The 13,593-nt window shown below is 44.5% G+C and overlaps 1 protein-coding gene across 3 annotated transcripts in view; it reads left to right on the top strand.

Moving 5' to 3' along the window:
* Positions 1-2,930: 2,930 nt before the first annotated feature.
* Fat3 (FAT atypical cadherin 3) overlaps positions 2,931-13,593 on the top strand; it is a 588,937-nt gene continuing 578,274 nt past the window's right edge. For all 3 annotated transcript variants that reach the window (XM_029481733.2, XM_029481732.2, XM_029481730.2), the window contains exon 1: positions 2,931-3,480. The gene's annotated coding sequence lies outside the window, so the exon portion shown is untranslated. The remainder of the gene's footprint in view (positions 3,481-13,593) is intronic.

Below are 13,593 nucleotides of genomic sequence, written 5' to 3'. Positions count from 1 at the left end.
ACATGCGATGTTTAGAAAGAATATATAGAATTCCACGTATGGTGACAGGATCCACTTGCATTGCTGTGCTGTGTAATGCTTCCCTGGACTTCATTGGTCTTTGCTGGTCTTCGTTGGTGTTTGTTGGTCTTCACTTTGTAGACAGAAGGGCACCAAAGAACTTCTCATAGTATTCTGGCGGGTTCTGGCTGCTTCTTCTGACTTGCGCTTTTATTTATTTACTTATCTATCTACCTATCTATTTACTTATTTGCTGATTATACCACCACTACTGATTTGGGTTTATTGTTTGGTGTTTGCTATTGAACTGGATTGCTGGTATCCTGACAACAAAGGCTGGAATTGCGTCAAGAAACTACTTCTAAACAGGTTCACAAAACCCTTTCATATTACCCTTTTCCGCCTCCCTCTGCTCAGTGGGTTAGAAAAGAAGATGATGTGTTCACGACCTAAATAAAGTAGGTTTTGAAAAAAAAAAAAACAAAACCTAAGCCTACATAATTTTAAAGCCTTTTCAATGGAATATTTTTGGAGTGTAAGTGTGATCCCAGGAGCACATGGAGGTCAGAGAGCCAGGACCGACTGAAAGGAAAGTTTGTACAGCCAAGCTGATGACTGCTTCTTGCAACAAGACCAACCCAGAAGCCATGTGGAACATTATCTGCCTCCCCAGTCTGTGGCAGAGAGTCGTGCATATTGCTAAACACTCCCAAGTCTTGTTCACTGAAGATTTCTCAGTGTCTAAACTCCTACATATCTAGGTTTCCACTCAATAGACACTTGGTGAGGAGTGAGCTACAAGACTGGATCAGGGCTCAGTACTATTAGTATAGCTTGCAAGAATCCAGATGAGCAAGTTGTTCAGTGGTCTAAAGGGAGAGATAAGGCCCAGAGGAGGTGGAGTGGGACTTCAGAAGTATGATAAAGCAGGTGACATGAGTATATATTTCTGGCTTTTCAGTTAATGCTCTCTTCTATGTTGTTAGCAAGTCTTACAGAGACTTTTCATGCTTTCTTCCCTTGTCTATTTTTGACTATTTAATATATTTATCCACTACACTAGGATTTGTACAGGGTACTGTACAATGTGACCACAATATCACAGGTACATAGTAGATTATGTTATAAAGAAATAGATGTTTTTCTGATATCAACAAGTATTATACCAAAGGGTGTCCCACTGAATAAAGCGTTCCACTCTATTGCAGAGTCATCTTTCCCTAGGTTGCCATGGCCCATTTCTGCCCTGGGAGTAGAGACTGTTTACTTTATTACCCACACTCTGCCTGAAGGCCGGAGGTAGAGAGTTAGACAGATTTCTGCACTTATGCGTAAAGTGCCTCTGAGGCATAAGAAAGTCTTTGGAGGGGCTGGACTCCCACCACATCCTTGCATCTTCAGTTACCTGGCCAGTTTCCCAGGAAGGAGGTGGAAGATGGCCTGTCCTGCTGCCAACACCAACTCCCTGTGCATCCCAGGAGCCATCCAGCCACCAGCTGACTCTCCTAGTCTTTCCACAGAAGCACTAGAATGTGAAATGCTTGAATCATTAAAATCTTTGATGCAACACTAGCAACCTTGGGTCAGTCACAAGGAATACACCATACCAGGAGCATATTTATATGGCAATAAATTTTTAATGCCCTAAGAAAGTGTTTGAATAAAAATAAAATCAGAATAGAATTATGCAAAGGACATAATTGGAGAGCAGGTAACTTCTTCTGGCCTCTCTGACTGTGAAGCCCTGGACAGCATCATGCTTCTGTCCTGGAATTAGTTGATGTATGGCTAGCTGTCAGTATTCCTTAGTATTTCCATTAAATGCTCAAGGCAAGCAAGCAGAGCATGCAGAGTGCTTTATGGGGCAGTCAAGGCAGTGCAGAGGCTGCAGGAGGCTTTCAAGGGGAACCTCCCACCTACTGAAAGTGGAGGGCTTTTCAGATCCTTAAGGCCCCAGGCTTGGGAGAGGAAGACCAAAAAGGCAAATTCTAGTAACTCTTCAATGGGTGTGACTGAGCACAAAGACTTTTAGGAGAGACAGACTCTGCTCCTGAAAGAGAAATTCAGGAATCAAGAAAAGGAGCAAATTTACCTATACAGCACGCTGCAGAACAATCTCTCTTGGAGTTACTGCTCAGGCCCAGAGTTCCAGAGAAGCTGCCCGGGACCGGGCACCCTAGGAACCCCCTGGGGTGAAAGCCTGCTTTAGACAGATGTGATTTGCTGTGCAGCAGTGGGTATTGGGTGGAGGCTGGCGCTGGCCCAGGTTTACCAGGGCTGGCCATTAGTTAGGAATGTTTCAGAGCTCACAGGCAAGGAACATAGGCTGAAGTGTAGCTCTACTGAAGCAGTGTGGGTGTGGTGGGGTGAGGTGCCCTGAATCCTCAGACTTGTGAGGATGATCCAGAAGTAAAAGGACCTAGAGGGCACACCAGTTGGTATTGCTAATCACCTGGCTCCCCTGAGACTGTTCACTCATTCCTGTTCTGAGTGTCTTCACATCCCACGGTGTTTCAGATTGGGTGGGGGTGATGAGTCACGTTACTTTTTAGTCTGATTCTCTCCCACACAAAGGTGATCCCAGATTCTCTCCCACACAAAGGTGATCCCAGTAATCTGAAAATGCGTGGGAAAGAAATGCGAGTCCCGGGTGGGCAGCAGGAGGTACAGCGTTTGATGGCGGTGCCCACTGTGCTTCAAAGTAGCCTGAGGAGCTTGGGTAAAACCATGTTGGTCTCATTGTGCCTCAGTTTCCTCATCTGGTCCAGAGAAGTCTAGTGCACTCTAGGCAGCGGCTGAAGAGCAGAGCAGAGCAGATTGAGTGTGGTGTGTGCGCGCTCTCTGAAAACGTCAGTCTGACTTTGGTGCGTTCTTCCAGCCAAGCTAGAAGCAAAGGATGCCTAGGCTCTAAAATTAGTCCAGCTTCCAGGCGAGGCGCCCTTAGCGTCCTCCTGCTGGCCGCCGGGTCTCCCTGCTCCCCTCCCCCTCCCCTTCTCTTCGTGTGGCGCTCGGAGATCTCTGGTCATCCCCCACCCCCTTCCCCCGGAGGACGCGGCTCTGCGGGAGGGAGGAGAATACAGCGAAGCTAGGGGGTTGGCAGTGCGGCGGCGGCCGCTGCGATGGAGAACCCGGTACGTCTCCACCTCCAGCAGTAGCGGTGCAAGCTGACTAGAGCAGACGCGAGAACCGCTCCCCCCCGGCAGGCTGCGCTGTGATCCGGGCTGCGCGTTGGGACCTCGCTCCCGGGTTCCCCACCCCTCCCGCCGCCATCCTCCTCCGACTCCCCTCCTCCGCCGCCAACCCGCAGCAGTGGCGGCGTCCTGAGCGCCTAGCGCCTCCGCTCGCCGCCCTAGCCTCAGCCGGGAGCACGCGGCGAGCACTGCGGCGGAGGCGGCGGGGTGGCCAGCTCGCCCCTAGACTTGAAAGGAAGACCACGGAGGACTCGTCGGGTGCAGGGGAGCATCGCTGACCAAGGCAAGGGTGCGTGAGGATTTTTAGCATGCTTATTTGGGTGCATGGTGCACCGGCTGGGGTGCACCTTTCTCAGAACAGCCTCAGCAACCTGGTTACAGAGAGGCTGTGATGGGTGCTCCGGAAAGCTAAAGCTCTCAGAGAGAGTGGGGGGAAACTTTTCACCTTGTAAAGTTCCTGCCTGGGCGCTGCCTGGAGCTGTGGTCATTACCGCTACCAGCTGAAACCCAGGGAGACAGCCCTGCGGCAGGAGCCAGGAAATGGCACCGGAGTTGGTTAAGTTTAGGGCTAGCAATAAGAGGAGGGAGATCTTTCGGGTCTGTGCATGCAGCTCTGGGTTCTCACTGAGCTTTGGCCATTGGCTGCAGGTGGATGATATCAGGCGGCGATTCCGCTGGGTAGCTGGCGCTTGCAGCACTCAGTAGGAAGAGGGGCAGATGCCAATGGATGCACTTGCAAGACCCAGAGGCGCAAGTTGGGTGCATGCTAGAGGAGGCTATGAGCGGAGCAAAGAGCCCAGCCTCCACTTCCACGGTGCAGGAAGGGTAGCCTAGAATGTTCGCCTGCCCCTGCATACTATGTCTGAGTCTTGTCGGGTTGTGAAAGGTTCTAAATGACAACCGACTTTGAACTGGTGCGACAGTTTAGCCAAGAAGCCAGGAAAGGATTTCTGTTGTTTTGACGGGAGATGGACCCGACTGCTTTGGGAGAACGCATGATTTTTGGCGGGCGTCAGGACGGACCTTGCTATTTGAAAAGAGAATAGCGCTAGTCTGATCATCCCAGGGATGCCGAACAGCCCTTGCGGCTCCTCGTGGGCACGTTGAGGGCGCACTGTTCGCCGCCCCGAGTTCTTTCCGGAAGATGTGGAAAAGAAACCATTGGCTCACCGGAGTGCAGTTGGGGATCTTAGGGAGCTGGCTGGGGGTGACAGAGGTGGACTGGACAGATTTCGCGTGGCGCTTGGTGAGCGAGAGGACTTGACCAGCTGGGGTCGCTGAGCTAAAATGCATCGGGCCGGGCTGGAGAAAGGTGGCGAGCCCGGGTCTTTTTGGCAGTATAATGCGGTCACTGTTTCTCCCCCAGCAGACTCTTCTCTCGTGTGTTTTCGGAAATGTTTAAACATTGTCTAAGATTAGACTTTGCGGAAAGCAACTTATGTTGCTGTCCTCTGCCCGGCTCTTGGGAGCTGTGGTGCGCTCGGAGAGAGGGTGGGATGCAGAGGGCCGGGTGTTGCGGGACGCGCTAAAGGCACATCTCTTGGCTCTTGCTACCAGAGGAAAGGGGGCGCTCCTAGATGTGCATGCTGGTGATAGCACCCACCTTGAGGTACAATAACGAGCAAGCTCGGCAATGAGAGTATCCATAAATGAACGTGAAGGTAGACTACACAGGCAGTGAAGATGCGGAGGTGGCTGGGAGTCTCCCAGAAGCAAGAAGCTCTGGAATGTGGAACCGAGGGCAGCCAGTGGCTCGAGTCTCCCTGAAGGAGACCCACTTCGCCGTCGCTTGCTCTCGGGACCTGGATCTTGGTGGGGGTATTCCAGAATCCTCGGCACAGCGGCTGGAGTGAGGGACACTGGGCTAGGCTGAGGATGAGAGAGTCCTTTCTCTGCCTTCGCCTCTTCCCCGCCCCCAGACTTTGGCGCGTTTACTTCCAAGTTGGATCCCACTTCCATTTACAAGTGTCAGACAAACCGCGCCAAGCACCCGCTCAGCCAGATGGGGGAGGGCGCCGGGCGGGAGCCGTGAGCCCACCGGGGTCGACTCCGGAACGGCTCTCCGGAGTGCTTTCCTAGCTTTTAGGCCTTGATGTTTAAAAGGTATATAAAAGAAGACTGCAAAGCCCATAGCACTCGTGTACACTCGCGTACCAGCCTTTTATCCTCCTTTCCATCGATACATTCATTTTCTGGCCCCACGCTTGCATTTTCAAAAGCGAGTTTGGGCAATGGGGGGAGGGGCGGGAAGCTGGCCGCCAGTCCACCTCTGTGGCTTTGAGCTTTGGGCTTTGTTGCCAGGATTTGATTGCGCCCGGGCCGAGTTTAAAAAAAAAATGTAGAAAGACAAAACAGGCCAGACACACTGCAGGCGAAGCTGCCTTGATTCGGGCCATGGAAAGGGAGAACTGCCATCCAGGAATTGAGGACCCAGAGGCCGGCATCCCAGAGAGCATAAGCTCTCTAGCTGCTGCAACAGCCCAACTCTGGGTTACCCGATGCTTGCGTGGGGGCGGGGATGGGAAGTGGAGGAGGAAGTTCAGTCTGATGTGGAGATTGAAAGAAAGGGAGGAGATGGGAGAAAGAGAGAAAGAAGGAGAAGACATCGAGAAATAAAAATGATAAGCGATTCTAAAATGTGAAGATCATTGACGGCTTCTTCTCCACACCGAGCCTCTTCCTTTTTTTTTCATTATTATTAAAAATTGAACAATTGCACATGGAGAATTAAAGAGTAAATTTAAAAGGCATGCAAGGTAAACAGGGCACCAAAAGACAAAGAGTTTCTTAAATGTATAATAACTTCTCCTCGATATGACTTTAATATAGTAGGGTTGGTGTGCGTGATGAGTTCAATTGTCTTTTTTTCTTAGCATTGGATAGGGAGTCAAGTTGCTTTCGAGAAATAAAGCAAATAATTAAAACCAGTTAAATCAGGAGTCCCCATTGTTGTCTCTGGAACTTGGACAATGGTGTTGGAATGTGTTTCTATGCCCTGTGCAACCGGGAGGAGAAAGTTCCCATGACTGTCCATGTTATAACGTCTTCATATCTGAGCCACACAAAACTCCGCGTGAGAGACAGCTGGCTGAGAGATCAGAGATTGCTGAGCTGCTGAGCTGCCTCCAGCTCTCCTCACTGCAGGTTTTTCACAGCCAGTGTTTGTTGACCAATGACTGGCTTTCCAGCCTTGCCTCCATCAGCTCTCTGCCTCTCTCAATTTTTATTTATTCTGGTTTCTGGCAGAGACATTTTGGGAATTTTTAAGTAGTCAGGATCCAGTCAGTCTGTTAAGTAGCAATTATATTTGTGCTGAGCTACTAAGGAATAAAACGAGTAGCAACAAACGGGGATGTGAGTGGGGCGCCCACTGACCTGTGTGTTGTGTGGGTATTTTGCTAGCTCACAGCTGTTTGTAAAGCAAGGGTTCTTACTGCTCTCACATAAGAACAGTTGAAGGTCTATTATCATACCTGCATGCTTCCCATGGAAGGAACTGCTCTTAATCTAGAAAGCAAGTTATGTCAAATAGAAAGAAATAAGCAACCACCATTCCAGAGGATTATTCAATCATAACCCACAAATTACCGACCAACAACCTGGTATCCTCTTTTCTTGGAGTCAGGACGGGTGTTTCTCTGTGCCTTGGATTTGTCCAGGCCAGTGATGGAAAGAGGGGAAGCATACTAGTGGGGATGTCTGGTGTTTCCCTCGGTGTTACCTCCAGTGTTGTCCTGCTGCAAGAACATTGAGTAGAATTCATCTCCTGGGCTCAGGCAGGGCTGCTCCTTTATATTGAGTTTTCTCATTGCAAAAGTGGTATTGGTGAACCCTATCTTTGCTGACTGAAGAGACACTAGGATTGGAAAGAGAATGTAAAATAAAGGTGCCTTCAGATGTGTGTAGTCCCAGCACTCAGGCTATGGAGGCAAGATCAGAAACTGAAGATCACTCTAGAGTCCAAAGTAAGTTACAGGACACTAGTCCAGCCTGACACACATAAAACCCAACCTGATCTCAAAAAGTGGGGAACAAATAAACTCCAGGGGAAAGATGAGTTTTCTGACCAGTGTCTCCTTTCAGAAGTATACAGATATTCATATGCTTATCAACACTGAAGGGAGGAACATGGATAGCTCAGTTGCTTATTAAGAAAATGTCTAAAATTTTATCTGCCTGTAATTTATTCCTTTTCCTTCCCCCGCCTTTTTTTCCTTACTGTTGATTATCCATTTCTCCAAATTGTGAGAGCTGAGGATATGAAGACCCACAATGTGACACTCTTCTTGGACAAACTGGAGGTGAAAACCTTTTCTTTGGGTGAACTCATTTGACTGCACTGATATTTCAAGCCCAGCAATTTCTCTGAGTATCTTCTCATCTTATAAGTTTTCTCCCCACTGACTCCTTTCTCTGTTCTTCAAGAATAACTTTAGAGAAGTCGGTTCTTAAAAACACTCATAATGACACAGATTGAATCTACTGAGAAGACATTGAGAACTTTGCTTGTGGGTTTAACTCTTCTGGTTTAGCTTTTGACTGTTAGGTACTCATAAAGAAACAAATGACTCATTAAAGCAATTATGTATTCAGGTGGAATTTCCAAGTTAGTGTCAGCTTCAGCCTCTTCCACCATAGGAGTTCTCCCCACCCCCTACTCAGCTAGAAGGGCAGACCTTTGAGAATGGATTCCTCATGTGATTCTGGGAAACCGAGGAAATGAAGAATTGACCTTAGAACATATTAGTCAATCTCATGAGCAAAGTGTTGTCTCCCTGTCAGTGTGACTAGGTTGTTATACAGTGATACAGAAATCTTGGAAGTTTTCTGGAGAGGACCAAGGATAGTCTTCTCTCAGACACTCCCTCCTGGAGATGATGCGTTCTTGGCACAAAGGTTATACAAGGGACATGGATAGGTCTTAAGACTGATTTTGGTGTCTCAAATTATGCAAAGCGATGGAGACTCTAAGGTCATTAGCCTTTTTCTTCCTTTTTCTTCCACGTTAACTTCACTTTCATTAGTTTCTACCTAATCTCTCACTATTTCTTGTATCACTTGACCACTCTTTCTGTTTTCTTATAAGAAGACCCTGTTATGTGGCCAGAAAATCATTTAGAGTCATGCTGGCTTCAAGCTGGGGGTCTTCCTTTCTCTATCTCCCAAATGCTTAGTAGGCTTGTACTACCATGCCTAGAACCCACTTAATTTACATCATTTTCAGTAATATTTACTGAAACTACCTCTATCTTATAAGATTCAAAGACTAGCTAGGTAGACTCATTGCATTGGATCTTTGTTTCTTTTCCTGTTGCTGTGATAAAAACTTAGTCAAAAGCAATTTCAAGGAGAAACTGTTTACCAGGTTCAGAGATGCAGGCTACAGTCCAGTTCCAGTTCCAGTGGCAGGAGACAGGGACAAATTGGTCAGCTTATATTTGTATCAAGAGACAGCAAGTAACGGATACTTATGCACAACTGCCTCTTTCATTCTCACTCATCCTAAGACCAAGACCATGAAATGTTGCTGCCCACATCAAGGATTGATCATTCAATCTCACTTAAGCCAATTAAGAAAATCCCTCACAGGCATGCCCACCATCTAAAAAAATCTTGCTAATTGCTCACTGAGACTCCTTCCTATGTGATCCAGATCCTGTCATGCTGACCACTAAAAGCATTCCTCATAGCTATGAATACTTATTGTTCCAATGGGAAGGCAGGGTACAGCCATGTGTCCACTCTGCAAATCGAAACATATTTGCAGTTATTAACTAGATAAAAAGAGTGACAATGAGCAGGAACCTTGAGTAGGGGTGGGGGAGGCTAGGAAGTGATATAAACTTTTAGGAGGGGTATAAAGAGAACATAGTTAAATTCCATAGTATTCTTTCTCAACGAATTGATTCTTTCATAATTACACACACACACACACACACACACACACATTTGGAGAGAGAAAGAGAGAAAGAGAGAGGAGAGAGAACTGGATGTTTTTTTTTTTTTTTTTTTTTTTTTTGGTTTTTGATGTGTGTGTGTGTGTGTACTTGACACAAACTAGAGCCATCAGAGAGAAAAGAAGAAATCTCAGTTGAAGAAATCTCTCTTCCATGAGATTCAACTACAAGGCATTTACTCATTATTGATCATTGACCTACTATGGGTGGCCATCCCTGGGCTGGTCGTCCTGGGATATATGAGAAAGCAGGCTGAGCAAGCCATGTGAAGCAGGCCTGTAAGCAGCATCCCTCCATGGCCTCTGCATCAGCTTCTGCTTCCTAGTTCCAGCTCTGCTTGTGTTCCTGTCCTGACTTCCTCCAATGACTGACTATAAACTGGAGGTGTAAATCAAGTAAACCCTTTCCTCTACAACTTGATTTTTGCTTTTTGGTCATGATGTTTCATGGTGATACTACACACACACACACACACACACACACACACACACACAGAGAGAGAGAGAGAGAGAGAGAGAGAGAGAGAGAGAGAGAGAGAGAGAGAGAGAGAGAATTGACCTTATTCCCCACCATTATCCCTTTCATTATTTTTAAGGAAATCTGAATATATAAAATAGTCACTGGACAGACTACACAGGACAGTGGAATCTTACTTGATATTCTATGATGGATTCCAGAATTCACTCAACCCTTTCTCCATTATTCTCTTGTGGTTGTCCACACTGACAAGATAAAAGGCAACTCTAGGGATTTAGAATGTGTCTGGAAGCCTTGAAACAAGTGCATGCGGTATATTCTGAGTTCCTACCTCTCTATAACTGAGTCTTAGCCACAGACGTAGAATTAGTTATGGCATGGGGAATTTTGAAGGTGTTCTATACTGTTCAATTTAGTTTTGTTGCTTACATTTCAGCTGAAACGACAAAACAAAGCTAAAAAGCCTATTGGATGCCAAGTGATCCAGATTCCCGATTGTGAGAGGGGCTCTCCATGTTAGCTAGTACTGGTGATATTTACAGGAGATGTGCGTAGTATTTTTACTCATATTTTTTTTTCTGTCATTTTTCTTTGTTTCAATCTTCTGTGATTCTAGAAATAAGTGCACATGTTAAAGAAAGCATAGCCACAGAGACATAAGTCAAAGGAGAATAAATGTATCTTAAGGATGGCCACCAAATTATAGCCCAAAGACTGGGGAAAATGGTACTCTTTTCAACAGCATGTGAGGTCAAAAAAGAAGAGTCTGGAGCAGCTTCATGCTTTGAGATATAACCCGATTATCACAATGACTAAATATCACTGAATATTACTTAACACTTACAAGCATCTTAAATCCTGACAGATGGCAGGCATTACATTGGGGGAAAGTGTGATTAATGACAGTGTAAATGTCAGGTTTCTTTGTTTTTGTTGTTTTGTTTTATTTTATTTTGTTTTGTTTTGTTTGTTCTGTTTTTTGATTGTTGGTTTGTTTTTTGTGATTGTTTTGGGGGTGTTGTTTGTCTTGTTTTGTTTTGTAAACATGAGCTTTTGGAGAGTTTGTTTTCTTTAGAACTATAATGAATCTATCTTGGTAGAAGCCTCTTGAGACGTTTTGGAGAGCTAGAACATCTATTGCAGGTGATATTTAAGTATATGTGTATAAGAAATATTTTGGACTCCTGAGATCTACTTTTAGGTGTAGTCTGGGTGACTGTGCTTGGCCATTAGTGGAAGTTGAAGGATAGTAGTGACTGATATAATAAATAAAATTTCAAGACAAGTGCCAACATGTCTTTAGCCTAGCCTGGCTGTGGAAAACCTCACATCAAAGAAATGAACCCATGAAAGTGGCCCAGATGAGCATGAATGTTATTTGGCTAGAATGGTATCCTTGAAGTAATGATATTTCATAATAGTCATCATATGAATCACAATTCAGAAGTGTGTGGTATTGCCATTGGGAACATAGTGCAACTCTCAAAGGACTCAAAGGTACTTCAGACTGTCAATAAAATAGACATGTCTAGAATTGACTATAATTAAAGAATGTTGAAGAATGGTATGTATCCACACTGAGATACTGTATACAATGGTTTAACTAGTGAACAAAGATTGGGGTTTATTGACAGGAAGGCTTTCCTGAGGCACATTCCACTCAGGGAAAGTTCATCATCTTTTGGATCTTCTCAGCTGTTACAATTTAACCATTTGCCACGTTGTGTTTATGACTTCAGCATTGTGCTTTCTCCATCCTTGCGTCTCCCCCTCTTCCTCCTTTTCTTCTTTTTTCCTTTTTATTTTTTTCTTCCTCTTCTTTCCACTTCATCTTTAACTTTGCAACAGTTCGAAATGATGTTCCTTCTCATCTTGAAGGCTTCTTCCACACAGTAAGCATAAATGTCTCCTAACATTTTGTCCCCTAATATAGGTCTCTAAGCAACCTTGGTGCTTCTAGGAGGGGACTGAGTCTGCAAAGCAAAGCAAAAGCATTGGTAGAATTTTTGTTCCAGCAATTCAGAAGTAATTTATTGTAATAATTTTATATCTGTGATGACAGAGTCTGTGTTATATTTATTTGATGGCATCATTTATATTCAGTTTTACATTTTTCTGTATCTTTAATGATTGTTGATTGATGGTCTAGTGGTTCAAATCCCCTTTATTCTTTATTGTTGGCAAGAACATCTTTCCATTCCTATAGGAGATTGAGAAATTCTTTTTCTTTTATCTTTGTGGGGCATATTTATTTTTGAAATGCCTCTGATGATTCTAAGTACTTAATCATGTTGCAGTTATTGAAGGGAAAACCTGGGAATGCTGGCTAACAAATGAGAAAAGGAGAAGGTAGAGGACTTTAAACATAGAGGACTTCAGTGGCTGCTTACAGTCTACAAGCTGATGTCCTCTGTACTGTGACATTACTGTGAACACCTAATTCTTAAACAGTTTTCAGTTGATCTGCCGATGTATATCCTTTAACTTGGAATTGTTTAAAAGCAACTCAGTATTCCATCTGTCTGGTAGACCTTCCAGATCATCTACAGTCTGGATGAACTAAGAGCACATCACACTGTTAGTCAGGCTGATGATATGTTCTGGCTCTTCACACCCAAAGCCTTGTTGGGGAAAGTGTGTTTAGAGTGCATCTATTATCTGGGACTAATGTTTTTGCCCAGTATATTGAACTAATGTGCTACCTAATTCTTCAAAAATTATATTTCTCTTTTATGATATTTATCAATTAGGAAAAAGGAGAGGCATCTGTGTGTGAACCTACTCAGGATGATGGGGTATTGAATTAACACTGGCTTGTAAGGCACTAGATTTTTACAAGGAGGGAGGAAAGTCTTAAATTCACATTCAGGAGAGATTAACTCAACTTGGGTAAGGAAATTGGGCAATGTAGACATTTGAATCAGACACGTAAGGTAACATCTCTTAGATGGCCTTGAATTATCCCAGTGATTAGATTATTGTCTCCCAGTTTGGAAGAATAGATTGTGTGCATCTAATTACTTGGGTTAATCACATTATTCCCAAATTGTGTGCAGCAGTGTACACATTAGGTACAATTTAAACTCTGTATATTTTCATTAAATAGTAGAATTAATAACATATTACACCTTTTCTCTAAATGGGGAATGAGAGAGGGGGAAACGTTGGTATTTATGAGATTCTCTTCCTTCTCAGCACTCATCAGTGGCTATTATCATAATCAATGTGAATAAGCCTAGATTGCTTTTATACAATAGCTATGTTATCAAATGTTGAGCATACATCACATTTTCCCAAAGCAAATCATATTTTAAATATATTCAATTAGGGAAACCTCACAGTCTGGAAAACTACTTCTTGAAGTAAAGAATATTTTGTCTCACAATCATCCATCTGTTTCTTAATTTTAAATTGCAGACATTGGGTTTCTTAAAGAGAAGGAAATGTGTAAGTCTTGTGGAAATATATTTTCCTTGAAATATGTGATATTTGGAAAGCATTTGACCTTTATCTTTCATACTGTTTCCAGGAAAAGCATCTAAGTGGAGGGCAATTGGCAAAAACAAGGCAAACGGATCTTTATGAATGTAAGGCCAGCCTGGTCTATGAAGGGAGTTCCAGGCTAGTCAAGGATACCTAGCAAGAGTGTCCCAAAAGATGAAATGTTCACCTGGTTTGTGGGGATACTGAGAAAAATGGTAAAGTTTGACACTACCTGGACAGTGACGCCAGCAGGATTTAACCTAGGACTACATCTCTGGCTTTGTCAGGATGCTCATGAAGACATGAAGTAAGATTGATCCTCATCTTGGTGTGTGAAGTTTCCTTGTTGATCTTTTTGAGTTCTTGTGCTTTCCTTTTCCCTAATTCTTCCCTGGTTGCTTCTTGATCAGATTGTCTCTTCCCAGGCCTCATGGTGGCTGGCTGGAGGCCTGTGCCCTCCAGAGGGTCTAGTTGTGCCTTGTCTT

This window comes from Mus caroli, unplaced genomic scaffold (genome assembly GCF_978045245.1).
Source record: "Mus caroli unplaced genomic scaffold, Mus_caroli_1 scaffold_11, whole genome shotgun sequence".
In the NCBI taxonomy this organism is placed as follows: domain Eukaryota; kingdom Metazoa; phylum Chordata; class Mammalia; order Rodentia; family Muridae; genus Mus; species Mus caroli.
Note: the sequence above shows the minus strand (reverse complement) of the source record. Positions and strands in the feature narration are given on the sequence as shown.